General features: G+C 49.1%; 4 non-coding genes and 1 pseudogene across 4 annotated transcripts; 4 read left to right on the top strand and 1 right to left on the bottom strand.

Annotated features, from left to right (window-relative positions):
* The first annotated feature begins 2,761 nt into the window (after positions 1–2,761).
* TRNAE-CUC (transfer RNA glutamic acid (anticodon CUC)) lies at positions 2,762–2,833 on the top strand. Its single transcript has one exon. It is a non-coding gene; the product is annotated as a tRNA-Glu (tRNA).
* A 1,810-nt stretch (positions 2,834–4,643) lies between these two features.
* On the top strand, positions 4,644–4,715 carry TRNAG-UCC (transfer RNA glycine (anticodon UCC)). Its single transcript has one exon. It is a non-coding gene; the product is annotated as a tRNA-Gly (tRNA).
* A 710-nt stretch (positions 4,716–5,425) lies between these two features.
* On the top strand, positions 5,426–5,497 carry TRNAH-GUG (transfer RNA histidin (anticodon GUG)). Its single transcript has one exon. It is a non-coding gene; the product is annotated as a tRNA-His (tRNA).
* A 1,022-nt stretch (positions 5,498–6,519) lies between these two features.
* On the top strand, positions 6,520–6,592 carry TRNAK-CUU (transfer RNA lysine (anticodon CUU)). Its single transcript has one exon. It is a non-coding gene; the product is annotated as a tRNA-Lys (tRNA).
* Positions 6,593–14,354: 7,762 nt separating this feature from the next.
* Positions 14,355–14,451, bottom strand: LOC131479707 (U6 spliceosomal RNA; annotated as a pseudogene).
* Positions 14,452–15,088: the final 637 nt, after the last annotated feature.

Here is a 15,088-nt window from a genome sequence, read left to right on the forward strand (position 1 = left end):
CAGGGAGAGCCGGGGCTGAGAGGGGGCCCACCTGGGCCAAGCTGCAGTACCCACTGGAACAGGCATAGGCCAGTTTGAGAGCAGACCATGTCAGATAGGATTGTGGTACACACTGGCAAATGTGATATCCAGGGTGCAAACTGACCTGATAGTGGAACTCTCCTGTCAGGCTGCATCACCCATTAGGGAGTACAATAGCCAGGGTTGTGGGCAGACCTGGCTGAGCCGGTTCACAGCACACACTGGCACTTCCTGAGCGTCAGGATGGAGTGCAGGCCAGGCCAGGTTGGACTGCAACACTTGCCAGATCATGTGAGAGCTGGGGCTTGGAGTGGGCCAGGCTGTGCTAGGCTGCTGCACCTGTAGGAGAATGCTAAGACAATGGACAAGCCATCTTAAACTATGCTGCAGCACCCGCTGGCATGCCTTAGATCCAGGGCTGGAATCATGCCTGGTAGATCTTCAGGGACCCCTTTTCTAGGCTGTTACCTCCAGGGGCGAATGTGAGAACTGGGATTGGGGGCAGGTTGGTCTGGAGGCAGGCCAGTCTTGGATAGACTGTCATATCCACTGGCATGCATGAGAGCCAGAATGGTGTGGGCCAGCCAGACTCTGCAGCAGCAGTACCTACTGACAAGTGCAAGGACTGGGTGCGAGTCATGTCAGGCTGGACTGCAGTACCCCCTGCAGGTGCAAGATCTGGAGCTGAGAATGGGTCTGGTAGGGGAACTGTGGGCACTCTCCTGCTGGGCTAACTCTCCCACTGGTGACCGTTGAGAGCCAGGTCTGGGGGTGGACCAGGCTGGTCACAGCAGTAGGACCCATGGGCATACATATGGACCAGGTCTAGGGTCAGTTTGGGCTAAGTTAAGCTATAGCACCCATGGATGTGTACAACAGCTAGATGGGATGCAGGGTGGGCTAAGCTAGGTCACATCACATGCTGGCACATGCAAAAACCAGGACTGGGGGTGGGCCTAGTGGAACTTATTGGGAGTCTCATGCCAATGAGGCCATGGCACCAGCTGTTGTGCATGAACACCAGGCCTGAGATGTGTTTGGCTGGGCTAGGCCGCAGCACCCATTAGTTCATGTGAGAGATTGGTCTAAGGCAGAACTGGTCAAGCAGCTGCATCCACTGGTATGTGCGTTGACTGGTGCAAGTGAAAGAACCTGCACTGGCTGGTGCACACAAGAGTCAAGACTGAGGCAATCCCAGGTGAGATTTCTTGGGAGACTCCCAACTGGACTGCTGGATTCAGAACTTGGCCACAAGGATACTATAGGATGTGTGGTTTGAACTTGTGTGTGTATCGAGACTAGGCCTCCTCAGTTGCTGATGCCTGTACTGTGGACAGCATGTCCAGATGAACATGCAGGACGTGGCAGTCAGCTCATTTAGGCTAGCAGGGGATGTCGGGTGCCATGTCAGAGGATGGAAAGCTGAACAGGTTCCATAACTCTCCTGGCCAATCTTCACAGCAAGTGTCTGGGTGTGTGGATGCACTAAGGTGGACTTGGTCAGCCAGCAGATCTTGGAAAGATATTCTTAACTCTGGTACAACGAAACCAACAGCTTCTCAGAACTATCAAAACCACTCAACCAACACCACTGGAACACTCTTCCCTACATCAGGGTCTCTAAAGTATCATCAAATGACTGTCTCCCCTCCCTGGGTGCTGATGTCCCTTAGAGTGTCCCCCTCTCCCTCCTCCTGCTTCTGCGGACACAGGAGGAAAAAAAAGGAAACATTTGTATTACCCACATTCCTCCATACTGCAACCCTCTGCACCATAATTGGAGACCCACCCTTGCCCTGTATCCCTCTCAGTAATATAAACAATATTTTTAAAAAATTTAAATATTGTTGGTGAGGTAGCATAGTGGCCAAAGTCCTTGCCTTGCAGGCACCAGGATCCCATATGAACAACAGTCATGTCCTGGCAGCTCTGCTTCCCATCCAGCTCCCTGCTTGTGGCCTGGGAAGGCAGTGGAGGATGGCCCAAAGCCTTGGGACCCCGACCTGGATAAGGCTCCTGGCTTTGGACCGGGTTGGTTCAGGCTGTCGAGGCCACTTGGGGAGTGAATCAATGGACGAAGATCTTCCTCTCTGTCTCTTCTCCTCTCTGTATATCTGACTTTGCAATAAAAATAAGTATTTTTGAAAAAAGTTCTTTTCTTGGTCTAACCTGGCGCCAGCTTGATTTTTCCTCACTCCCACATATTTAAACAATGCAAAATCCCAGAGCGCCTGCTTCTCTGGTTGTCCCCGGCAAGTGAAACTCACTCACAAGCTTAGGAATTTCACCCTTTTGGCCTACAGTTTGATCAGTATGTACCAATATGAAGAAGAAGAAAAGCAGTAAGAGGCCCAGGATCTTCCGCGTTCCTCGCACGACGACCCGGGTATTCTCTAAGAAAGTTCCTGGTAATTCTTGGCAAAGGCCAACAGGGCACCTTTGTCCTTCCAGGCAGTGGAAGCTTCCAGTCTCTGGCTCTTCTGTCCTGACTCTGATTTCTGGTCGTGAGACTATTACCCGTGTAGACCCACTCCTCAGGATCTGAACGCCAGGCTTGGGAATTCTTGTACAGTGTTTGCTGCTATGGGAAATGGTTTTGATACAGAGAAGACGCAGCATTTCAAAATCTCACAACCCGTCAACGCATAACACCATCTTCTAACAGGAAAAAAAAAAAAAAAAAAAATGAAAGCAGCTTTAGCTAGAATCATATAAAAATCATGCGAGAATCCTTGCATCTTCCCTGGTGGTCTAGTGGTTAGGATTCGGCGCTCTCACCGCCGCGGCCCGGGTTCGATTCCCGGTCAGGGAAACAAACTTTTCTTGTTTTTGTTTTTCATGCGTTGTGAATTTAGTTTCAGTAAAACCTTTCCCACACCCACCCCAGCCGAGACAACGGAAATATAATAAAACACAAGGTAAAAGTTGCTCACAATCGCACCATTAAATCTGTTAATACCAGTTTATCAAATAGAAAGTGGATTATACCACACATATGCGTTTTTATAACATTAAACACTTTCCAAGAGAATATTCTTCAGTAATGTATTTTCTTTCAATGTAGTTATTTAGTTTTTGAAGAACTAATATATTTATCTGGCTTAGTATTCACATTTGCAAAGGCCTAAGTGTTAAGAGTGTCTTTTCCCTCTAATGAAGCAACTAGTGTTGCACTTTTAAATTATAATGTCAGAGATGCTTCGTGCAAATGAAAAGCATGTGCACGTAGGAATTTCAATTATACTCTCCTCTTTGTGCAGATGATGGCACTCGGGTGGACTTCTGTATGCTTGCACTGTGTCTTTTGTATTAGATAATGTGTTTTATAGTAGTTAACGTATTTCGCACTAAGAGCTTCCTCCTTCTTAGGCTACACAGCATTCTAACTGTATGGTTATTTAATAATTAGTTTAACTAGCTTCCTATTTTTGGGCTCTTAGGTTATTTCTAATTCTTTTCTATCACAAACGATAGTGCCATAGATAACCTTGTATATATGTTATTTTGTATGCATGTGGAATATTGCTCAGCAACTGAAATAGTAGTGTTTAAGGGGCATGTGAATTTTTGGATAGATATTACCAATTTGGCTTTCCTAGTGTTGATACCAATTGATACTAGTACCAGCAGTGTACAAGGCAAACATAACTTAAAAAGAAAAATGCTTAAAAATCAAAACGGATTTAATTAACCTTGTCACTGGACTTCTGGTTCCCCCCACCTTCCTAAACTTTTTGGTTTTACAAATATTTTGATGGCTATTTGCATAAATATATGTTTGTGTATATCACTAGCTATTTCATTAGGATACCTTTTTAGCAGTAGAAATGCAACATACCAGCTAAAGAGTCAAATGCAAGAACTGAAAGCTTCTATAAAGAGGAAAACTGATTATCTTAATTTTTGTGTATTCAGAACTATTTTGATATAAAGGCAGAGAAAGATATAACAGATAAAACTGATAGACTATACTCAAAAACAGAAAACTAATGCCCATCTAAATCCTGTACCTAATATTAAAAGATGAATGAAAAACTGTTGTAAACCAGTAGGGAAATATACCCCATTGTAAAACAGGTAATGTACGTGGCTTAGTCTCAAAATTTGGACAAATAATTAGTAAATTTATGAAAAAAGATCCACTTTGATAGTAATGAGATGAAAACAAATTAAAGTGAGACAGCGGGTTTTTATCCTGTTACGTCCATAAAGATGATAATTATATTATCACTGACTAGTGTTGGTAGTATTCGCTGAATATTGAAAATGAGTGATACCTCCCCAAAAAGCAATTTGACTTCATCTTTCCAAAACTTAAAAATGTTTTTGTCTTTCAGTGTAACTATGCGCTTGTATTGAGCAAACACTGCCAAATGGTTAACAATGTTGTACAGAGAACACTCCCATAGCCAAGATTTAAGTCGCCGATCGGATTTCAGAAGCTACCTTCCAAGGACGATAAAAGGAGCTGAGATTGTCTTTCCTTACACTTGCACTAAAAAAAATTTCAGACTTTTTAATATTTGAAATCACAGCTTCTTTGGATAACATTTTCAAAATAAATAAAAAGAAAAAAATCAAAGCATAATGAGAAAGATTTAATATGGAAGTAAGAGCCGGTTGCGTTGGTGGTATAGTGGTGAGCATAGCTGCCTTCCAAGCAGTTGACCCGGGTTCGATTCCCGGCCAACGCAGTGTTTCACTTTTGCCTTTCCTTTTTGGGAAAGCAGGAAGCAATGAAAAAACAATTGACCCCCGTGTTCGGACCTTTCACCATGTGGAGTGGGTATCAGAGTAAACTTTTTAGTTTTGTCACTAGTGTAATAGCGAACTACACTGGTTGGCTGTGTTCGGCGACTAGCGTTAAGTACAAATTCACAATAGTTCCTTTTTCAGCAGTTTGAACGTTACTGTCAACAATAGAAACGCTTTATATTTACTTCTATATTTGCAGAGGCGGCTTGACTGTGCTGAGGGAGCAGGAGGAGGACGTCGCCCAGCGCCTCAGCTGCAGAGGGAGCGCTCGGAGACACCGGGGAGCCAGAAAAACGAATCCCAACCGAGGCCTGAGGCCCTTCCGCCGCCCGGCAGCTCCGAGTCTCACTTTCTGAAACGGGAAGGAGACACCGAGGAAGATCCTTGCGGGTCACGTCTCGCAGCCCTGTGTGAGGACAACTCGGTGGTGTGAGGGGCAGGGGTCGCAGCGCGGGGCGTCCAGGGAGCAGGTCTGAGCGCACCGGCTCCCGCGGAGAGGCCGGAGTCCCAGCCGGACGTCGGGGCTTGAGGCCGGCGGAGGGCGAGCGGCTGCGTCTCCGACTGAGGCGACCCCGGGCGAGGCCGGCAGGCAGTGGTGCTGAGAAAAGGCGCGAAATAGAGGGGGTGCTTGTGTCTGTGCGGGTGGCGCGCCGTGATCGTATAGTGGTTAGTACTCTGCGTTGTGGCCGCAGCAACCTCGGTTCGAATCCGAGTCACGGCATGACATGAGTATCTGGTGTTTCCTTTTCTTTTTATTAAAAAAAAAGAGAGAGAGAGATGAGGTTCTCGCTCCATCGGAATTGGCGGGCCGCTGGGTAGATCTCTTGAGCACACAGTCCTGGGGTGCCTCGGAAAAAGCACAGGCTGTGACCTAGAAATCGGATTACAAGCATTTGGCCCCTTGGCTGCTGGCCTCACGCACAGGGTCCCGGGCTCCCGCTGGAGGGTCCCGTTGGCCTGCGCAACCACGATTACAGGTTCATCTCCACCATTCATTTCGGAACCACTAAGCCTCCCAACCACCTGGCCTGGCCTTTACAAGAATTTGTCATCAGGATAGCAAGTCCAGGGCAGCATGTGTCTCCAAGGTATTCTAGGATCGCTTCCTGCTTTTCCTGGAACGTGCCTTTATCTCTCGGTCCCCTGCTGTTTGCGCAACAGAGAACCCCGCGGAGGGCATGACAACGCTGGAATCTCAGGAACGTTCTCAGAAGAGTGCTACCTGAAAGTCTGAATAAACTGACCACAGTCAAAATATGGTTTCAACTTTGTTGTTCATTTTACAATTTTCTTCTCCAACCGCTCCTCATAAGGCCTCATCTTTGATTTTCATTCGGCTCCATTCAAATTCACACACACACACACGTTTATTCTGTGACCATTAAGGCTGACCCAGCCATTCCTGGCTGAGGGGCGCCGGGACCCCTCGGGTCTCCTGGGGAGTGGGCTCAACTATTCACCCAGGCAAGTGGAGCAGCCGTGGCTGGAGACAGGATTCCTTCAGAATCCCGGTGAGTGTACAACTGGGGACACCTTGATTCCCCCAAATGAACACAGGTCTACATTTAAGCAACACCAACTTTTATTTGAAAAACGAAGTCCAGTGTCTCCCATCCACATCATCTGCATTTTGTTTTCTTCAGACCGAATTCAGTTCCACATGTCTTCTCAGAGGATTGTATACAACGCATTCACGTTGTAGCCACAGAATGATATACATGTAGTCAGAACTCCTCCCCTGCAGCCCGGCTAGCTCAGTCGGTAGAGCATGAGACTCTTAATCTCAGGGTCGTGGGTTCGAGCCCCACGTTGGGCGAGTCATTTTCTTAACCTGAGAACGTTCTCATTTATTAGTAACAATCACTAGTTTTCAGCTCGTTGTTACCATTCCATAATTTTTTCTATTCGTCCCAAATTAATCAAGGATGTATTATGTGTATGTGGAGCTCAGGAGTCTGACTCTCGCTGCTTCCCCAGCTAAAGTGAAAGGAGCCGGACTACGCAGTGCCTGTGGGGAAACCCGACTCTCCTCCTCGCCCGACTCAGTCCCCGACTGGCCCCTGGCGAGGCTCGTTCTCTTCCGAAGGTTGGGACGAGGCTCTCAGGGCCCACGTAGGTGCTAGAATCTTCCGCAAGGAGCGGAGGAGCAGCGTTCCTCGGTAGCAAAGGAACACTCCACTGCCCAACCCCGGGCAGGTGGCTGTGAAGGAGGGGGGACGGGGTGGGGCCGGACGAGGGGGCGGGCCACAGAGGGGAGGGGCGGAGTTGGGCAAGGGGGCGGGACCTGCTGAGGGGCGGGACGTGGCGGGGAGGGACGGAGGCGGCGAGGGGCGGGGCTGGGAGGTGGAGAGGCGGGGCCGGGTGAGGGGGCCTGGCGGGGAGGGGCGGGGAGGGGCGGGGAGGGGCCGATCCGGAGGAAAAAAGAATGTGGCAACTGTGTTCTTACCCACTTTCCTCAAGCCCTTGACCTTTGTGCCTTAATGAAGCATGTAAAGACTATTTGCATGTGCAGCAAATTTGCATGTTCAGCCCATCCCACATCCCATACTGCTCTCATACACACCTATGGGTGCTGCATCTTACCTCAGCCCAACCCAGCCCACAGGTGTGCTGACAGGTGTTGTCACCCTGCCTGCCCAGCCTGGTCTGTCCCAGCCCTGCTCTCATGCTCACCAGCAGAATCTGCAGCTCAATTAGAGTCCCCAATTTATCAAGCCCACTCCTACCTTGATCTTGTGCTTTCCAGGGGGTACTGTGACTCAGCCTGATATGACTTGCACCCTGTCCTGGCACTTGCCAGTGGATGCTATGCAAAGTCTAGCTGGCCTGCACTTACTCTGGCTCTTGCATCTGTCATTGCATGTGGTGGCCTAGCCTAGTCCAGCCCTCCCTCAAAGTTAGCTCACATGCAGGCCAACAGGTAATACAGCCCTGCCCGGTCCAGTTCACCCCCCAGGCCCAGCTATCAAGTTTATTAGTGGGAGCAGTGACTTATCAGGGGAGTCGCTGAAGTTCCCCTACCAGGCTTGCCCCAAGCCACAGGTCTTGTGCATGCTGGTGGGTGCTGTGGCCCAGTCTGGTTTGTCTTGCCTTGCCTTGAAATTCACCTGGATTTGCCTGGCCTGCCCCCGGTCCCAGCCCTCATATGAATTTCCAGGTGTCGTGGTCCAACCTGTCTCAGCCTGCACCCCACTGTGGCTCATAACCCCGGCTAGTGGGTTCTGTGGACTGGCCTGGCCCAGCTGTCCTGCAGATCGGTCCACAGGTAGGTCAATGGGTACTGTAGTCTGACTTAACCTGGCCTGATCCCAGCCTCATGCTCCCCAGCAGGAGCTGTAGCCTAATAGGCTTAGTAGGGGAGTTCCCCAAGTTCCTCTACCTGGCCCACTCCCAGACCAGATCTCATGTGCGCCACCAGGTACTAGACCACTGCCTGGCATAGTTCACCCCCAATCCCGGTCTTTGCATGTGCTTGTGGGTGCTGTAGCCCACCCTGTGGGTACTGCAGACCCACAGAGGTGAGTTCACATATCCCCTACAGAATCTGCCACCTGACCTAAATTTTATTTTTTAGAGAGGTTTTAAGCTTACAGAAAATTGAATAGACAGTATACTATTCCTAATTTTCCCTACCCCCAGTTTCCACTGTTGCTAATATCTTGCAGTGATGTATTGTTTATGTTATACTGATGAGTCATTATTGAAATGTTACTGTTAGTTTTCACTGGAATTTACTGAGTGTTGTACAGTTCTGTCATTGCTGAACTGTTCATTGTGAGAGCATATGATCATTAGCTGCTATATTGGTCTATTATTAGTTTAAGTACAATAGTTGAGAGGAGCCTTTAGAAAGGTAGAAGGTTTCTTTTACCTTTAAAAATTTTTTAAATTATTTAATTTCTTACAATGATTACATTGTTGATCAGGGTGAGAAGGATCGAGGTTTAGCAAAAATTGGGTGAACTCACTGTTTCAAAATGTTATTTTTTTTTTTAAGATTTATTTATTTTTGGTGGGTCTCAGGATGGGGCGTCTCATGCCTGGATCCCAGACGCCAGCCACCACGTGCACTACATGGTGAGCTGTCCCTGGGTCTGCCTGGGCTCCCGGGGCTGCTCCCTTCTGGGTGAGTACACCGAGGGAGGAGGTCTCTGTGACGGGGCAGATCTGGGGCACACCCGCCAACCTCATTGGGCGGTGAATGGGATTGGGGAGGGGCGCGACCTTGGGCCTGGGAATTTAAACTTCCAGGAGCCTCCTGGCTGCTGGTGGGTCTCAGGATGGGGTGTCTCATGCCTGGATCCCAGACGCCAGCCACCATGTGCACGTGATGAGCTGTCCCCTGGCGACCAGCATGTCATTTGGCGCCAGGCTCCACCTGCTGGCCACCCGGATGGGGAGCTCTGGGGTTTTGGTTCTTTGAATCGCTGCTTAGGTAGCTCCAGGTTGAACCCACTGAGCTTCTAGGACGTGAATCAGTCGTGAAGATTCCCAATGACAGTAACTCTTCCTTTTGAAAAACTTGTAATCACGGAACAATGCTGACCACCAAATACCAGTCCATGCAAAAGCTATGGCTTGGGGTTTGTCCAGCAGAATCATCTCTTATTACCTGACATGATGATGGACCAGGAGACAGGTCTTATTGAGCAGGGCCATTACATTAACCTGCACTCGAGAACCATATCCAGGGGTAGATTCTGTGAGGGTTGTGTGGGCCAAACCCTGTGAAAATTCTAGCCCCACTCATTAGCTTGAGGATTGGGATGGTGATGGAAGCTAGGTGTGACCAAGGAGCCTGCCATCAATCACAGGTAAAGGAACCCGCAACAGTCTGGACTGGTCAAGGCAGCAGCACTCGAATGTGCATCCTGAACAGGGTGTGGGGTGGGCCGGGCTGCAACTTTCACCAGCTCATACATGGCCAAATGGAAGGCCAGACTACGCCGGGCACTGTCCTAAACCCAATGGCATATATGAAAACTGGGTCTGGCAGTGGATTAAGTGAAGGATCTTGAGAAACTCCCTTGGTGAGTCATAGCTCCCACAGGTGAACATGTGGTCCAGACCTTGGGGGTCAGATAAGCTGGGCAAAGTAGCTCCAACGGTTGGCTAATGTGTAAATTAGTAATGGAATGGGATGTACTGGGCAGGACTGAGCAAACCTAAGCCTACATGTGAAACTAGAAACCAGGATGGAGCTCAAGACACACCAAGCTAGGCTCGTGCACCTACTGGTCTGCATGAGTCAGGGACACTAAGCCACAGTGTCTAAGGCAAAGGCCAGGACAAGTGAGGGGCTGTGCCAAGCTGAGTCAGAGCAACCACTGGCATGCACGCAATCTATGGCTGGGAATAGGCCTGGTTGGCGAGCTAAGGGGACACCCTAACTGAGTTGAGGTTCCCACCAAGGGGCACGTGGCCTGGAATGGGGGCTGCGTTCTGATCAGGAAACAGTTGTAGTCTCCCTTGGCACAAGTGTAGACTGGGATTGGATGCACCAAGCCGGGTCAGACTCCAAAACCCTCTGGTGTCCTGGAGGACCAGAGTAGATGGGGGAAGGACTAGGCTAGGTCTCAACCCCTACTGAGCCATGTGAGACCCGTATGTGGGTATGGACGAGCCATGGCTGGGCTGAAACATCCAACAGTTTGGGTTAAAGGCCAGTCAGGAAAGGCCACTGTTCCTGCTAGGACAGGAGGTGAACTGGGTAGGGCTGGCTCAAGGACCCCCTGGTATGCACAAAATCTGGTATTGGGAGAGGTTCTGATGGAGGAGCCTGGGCAACTCCTCTGGCAGGACACAGTCCCTGCAGGTAAGCACAAGAAGCATGATAGGAAACAGCCCAGAACAGGCCAGGGTCTGGCAGTACATTTGGCATGGATCAGGGGCAGACCAAGCTGAACCAGGTCACATCATCCACTGGCAAATCCAAGCAGCAGAACAGTGTGGGTCGAGCAGGGTTCGGTCACAACAAAAACTAGTGCACAATACGGAATGCCAAGGTGAGGTTGCCTGTGCCGGATGTGACTGCAGCACCCAACCAGCACGCGTGAGAACCAGGAAGGGAAGGGGCAGAGCCGGCAGGGAAATAAGAGGTGGTTCCCTTGCTGGACAGCTACTCCCACTGGAGAGCGTGAGCTGGGATGGGGGCAGACCAGACTACGCAGGGCTACAACACCTGTGCACCTCATGTGGACTAGATCAGGGAAAAGCCAGGCTGGGCTGATTATTCCTACTGGTGCAAACAAAATTAGAGTGGGTGAGGGTTGTTTGGGCTTAGCCGCAGCATCAACTGGCAGAAGCAGGCACTGGGGGCTAGTTCTGTCAAGTCAAGCCACAGAACCACGTGGAGAGTGCATGTGCATACTCCGGGAGTGGGAGTGGTCTAGAAGGGAAATAGTGGGTTCCTCCCTCTTGGGTTACCACTTCCACGGCAGGGCACGAAAACTAGGACAGGGGCTAGGGTGGCTAGACAGATACCCAACAGCATCTGTGTGGGCTGCATAGTGGAGCTGATTAGATGGAACTAAGCTTTAATACCCATTGAGATGTACGAGAGCTGAATGGGGTGTGGGACAGACTGAACTAGTCTGCTACACAGACTGGCAAACCAGGGTAGGGGGCGGGCCTGGTGGGGGTTATTGTGGATCGCTCTGACCTGGCTGCAGCTCCCACTGGTTGGTGTGAGGGCCGAGTATGTGCTGGGCAGAACCAGGCTGGACAGCAACACCCATTGGTTCCAGTGGAAGCCGGAGCTAAAAACAGAAACACGCAGCAATTGCAACCACCAGCTGATCAGGGCGATGGACTGTGCTGGGCCCTGTACTTGCTAGTACACACAAGAATCAGGTCTGGGAACACCTCAGACAAAGTTTCTTTGGAGATCTCCCTAATCAAAATGCTGGACTCAGAACCCTAACCAGGAAGAGACAGAAGTCAATCAACCACCTCAGCTATATGTTGGCAGCAAAATACAGGGCAAATGGAGACTATGATGGACTATGTCAATCAGTGGATTCTTCAACAACCTCATCGTACTTGGAGTAGCAAGATTGGCAGTGATTCATAATTGGTGAACTATGAAAACCACTTGAGCAAGAACCTCGGAGCATGCCCTACATCTGGGACCTGGGGAAGATGGGAAATTGATTGGGCCTCCTCCCTTAATACCCCCCTTTAAACATGAAGGAAACAATATGGAAATAGTCTTATCCACTTCCTTATAGCCCTTGAACCTTTTTTACCCTAATTAACTATGTAAAGATTGTCCAAAATATAATAATAAAAAAAGTTTAGCAAAAAAAAAAAAACAACAAAAAAGATCTATTTATTTTTATTTCAAAGTTAGATATATAGAGAGAGGAGGAGAGACAGAGAGGAAGATCTTCCATCCGATGATTCACTCCCCAAGTGAGCCACAACGGGCTGGTGTGCGCCGATCCGAAGCCGGGAACCAGGAACCTCTTCCAGGTCTCCCACGCGGGTGCAGGGTCCCAAGGCTTTGGGCCGTCCTCAACTGCTTTCCCAGGCCACAAGCAGGGAGCTGGATGGGAAGTGGAGCTGCCGGGATTAGAACCAGTGCTTATATGGGATCACAGCACATTCAAGGAGAAAACTTTAGCAGCCAGGCCATCGCACTGAGTCCCAAACTTGTCATTTCTTCTTGCTTCTGGGAGAAGGGAAGTGATAAAGAGGGAAGCCACACATGACTGTCTTTTTGTTTTTTTTTTTTAAGATTTATTTATTTTTATTACAAAGTCAGGTATACAGAGAGGAGGAGAGACAGAGACGAAGATCTTCCGTGATGATTCACTCCCCAAGTGAGCCACAACGGCCGGTGCACGCCAATCCGAAGTCAGGAACCTGGAACCTCTTCCGGGTCTCCCACGCGGGTGCAGGGTCCCAAAGCATAGGACTGTCCTCAACTGCTTTCCCAGGCCACAAGCAGGGAGCTGGATGGGAAGTGGAGCTGCCAGGATTAGAACCGGCACCCATATGGGATCCCGGTGTGTTCAAGGCAAGGGCTACCGCTAGGCCACATCGCCGGGCCCACATGACTTTCCAAATGTCCCAGTACCCAGGGATGAGGGACCCTGATATCAATCCAGGGTGCTGGTGTGTGCATGTTTCAAGGGTTCTGCCCAAGTGGTTTAGATAGTTCTGAAATGCTGTCAATTTCACCGATCCAAGGATGTGGCCCTCCCAGCATCCATTGGCTGACACAGTCAACCTCAAATCTCCATTCACCAGGATTTTTTGCTGTCATCGTTAGGCTGGGGTATTTGTCCAGTTTGTTCTGTTCTTGGAAGGAAGAAGTTTTGCTTTGGTTTCCAATCTCAGTTTGGATAGTCCCATTGTTTTGGAGTGTGGTGGAGACTGACCCAAAACCTTGGGACTCTGTATCCACATGAGATACCTGGGAGAAGCTTTTGACTCCTGCTTCGGGTCAGCTCAGTTCTGGCCATTACAGCCATTTGGAGAGTGACTCATTGGATGGAAGATCTTTCTGTCTCTCCTTCTCTCTTGAAATCTGCCTTTTCAATAAGAATAAAATAAATTATTTTTAAAAAAGCAACAACTGGGTTTGACACTGTGGCACAGTAGGCTAATTCTCTGTCTGTGGCATCAGTGTGCCAAATAGGCGCCAGTCCTGGCTGTTCCATTTCCAATCCCATTCCCTACTAATGTCCCTGAGAAAGCACTGGAAGATGGCACAACTGCTTGGGCCCCTGCATTCTGTGGGAGACCCAGAAGAAGCTCCAGACTCCCTGGCTTCAGACCAGACCAGCTCTGGCTGTTGTAGCCATCTGAGGAACAAACTAGTAGATAGAATTTCTCTCTTCTCTCTGTCTCTCATCCTCGCTGTCTCTATTTGCCTTTCACATAAAAATAAATCTTTGTTTTCAAAGATACTATCTAGACCTTTAAAAACACAAATCCAGTTAACTCTGTTTCAGGATTTGTCTTCTATTTATCTTTTCTTTTTATTTTCCCTTTCTCTCTCTCTCACACTCTTGCTCTCTTCTTCTAAGATGGCAAAGCAGACTGCATTCAAGGAGAGCCCAAGGCAGCAAGCACAGGGACCACGGAAATAGGGTCTTCAGCAGGGGAGAAAGTGGACTGACTCCACTATTTCTATTACTGATGACAACTTTTCTTTCTTTTTTAAAATTTATTTTATTTTTATTGCAAAGTCAGATATACAGAGAGTAGGAGAGACAGAGAGGATTCACTCCCCAAGTGACTTCAACAGCCGGTGCTTTGCCATTCTGAAGCCAGGGAGCCAGGAGTCACTTCCAGGTCTCCCACATGCAGGTGCAGGGTTCCAAGGCTTTGGGCCATCCTTGACCACTTTCCCAGGTCACAGGCAGGGAGCTGGATGGAAAGCAGGGATGTCGGGATTAGAACAGGCACCCATATGGGATTCCTGCAAGGCGAGGACTTTAACCACTAGGCCACCGCGGTGGGCCAATGACAAGTTTTTAGGATCTTGCCCGCTTCCACTCACCAGACAAGGTTTCATAACAAAAGCCACCCACCAGCCCAGATTTATTCACAAGAGTAGTGAAGTGGCCATAATTTTTTTCATGTATTTGCATGTCATCCTTGCACAGGGGGCATGCTAATCTTCTCTGTATTGTTCCAATCTTAGTATATGTGCTGCTGAAGCAAGCATGGCCAGGATTATCAAGTTCACCAAGTAGCGTGCTGAGAATGCAATCTCTCCTCTCCTAGCACAGGAATATAAGGAAAAAATGCACTAGATAAAAGGTCAGAACCCTTTCCGACTTTTATCTGGCTCAGGACTGGCTTTGGTCCCACTCTGGAGGGTGACTTCTGGGTCTTTCGGCAGTGCAGCCCCAGCTCTCTGCCACCAGCTCTGCAGCCAGGGGAAGGCAAGCACGCGGCTCTGCTGGGATTCGCTTTCCTGCAGTGCTCATGGCTTAGGAGAAAACTCAGACCCACCTCTTCAGAGAGCCTCGTGTGACACCAGTGACATCAGGCAATAGCATTCCCTAAGCAAAACAAGGAATTTGTACTGTTACTAAATGCCAGCCTATGCAACCCAAAAAGGAGACATCCCTTAGAATGTGGGAATTAAGTATGTACATTTCTTCAGAAGTCAACTAGGCATGGATTAGGGAAATCAGGCATGCACAAACACCTGGTTAGGCGTGTCCACCTCCAGGAGTCTGTCGTAGGGAAACCCTTGCACTGGTGAGGAAGGATATTTGTGTGAGCACATGCTCAGTAATGTTATGGTAACAAACATGAGAAACCATTTCGTGTCCTCCAACTGAGGAATGTT

The sequence above is a fragment of the Ochotona princeps genome, chromosome 2 (assembly GCF_030435755.1).
Source record: "Ochotona princeps isolate mOchPri1 chromosome 2, mOchPri1.hap1, whole genome shotgun sequence".
Classification (NCBI taxonomy): domain Eukaryota; kingdom Metazoa; phylum Chordata; class Mammalia; order Lagomorpha; family Ochotonidae; genus Ochotona; species Ochotona princeps.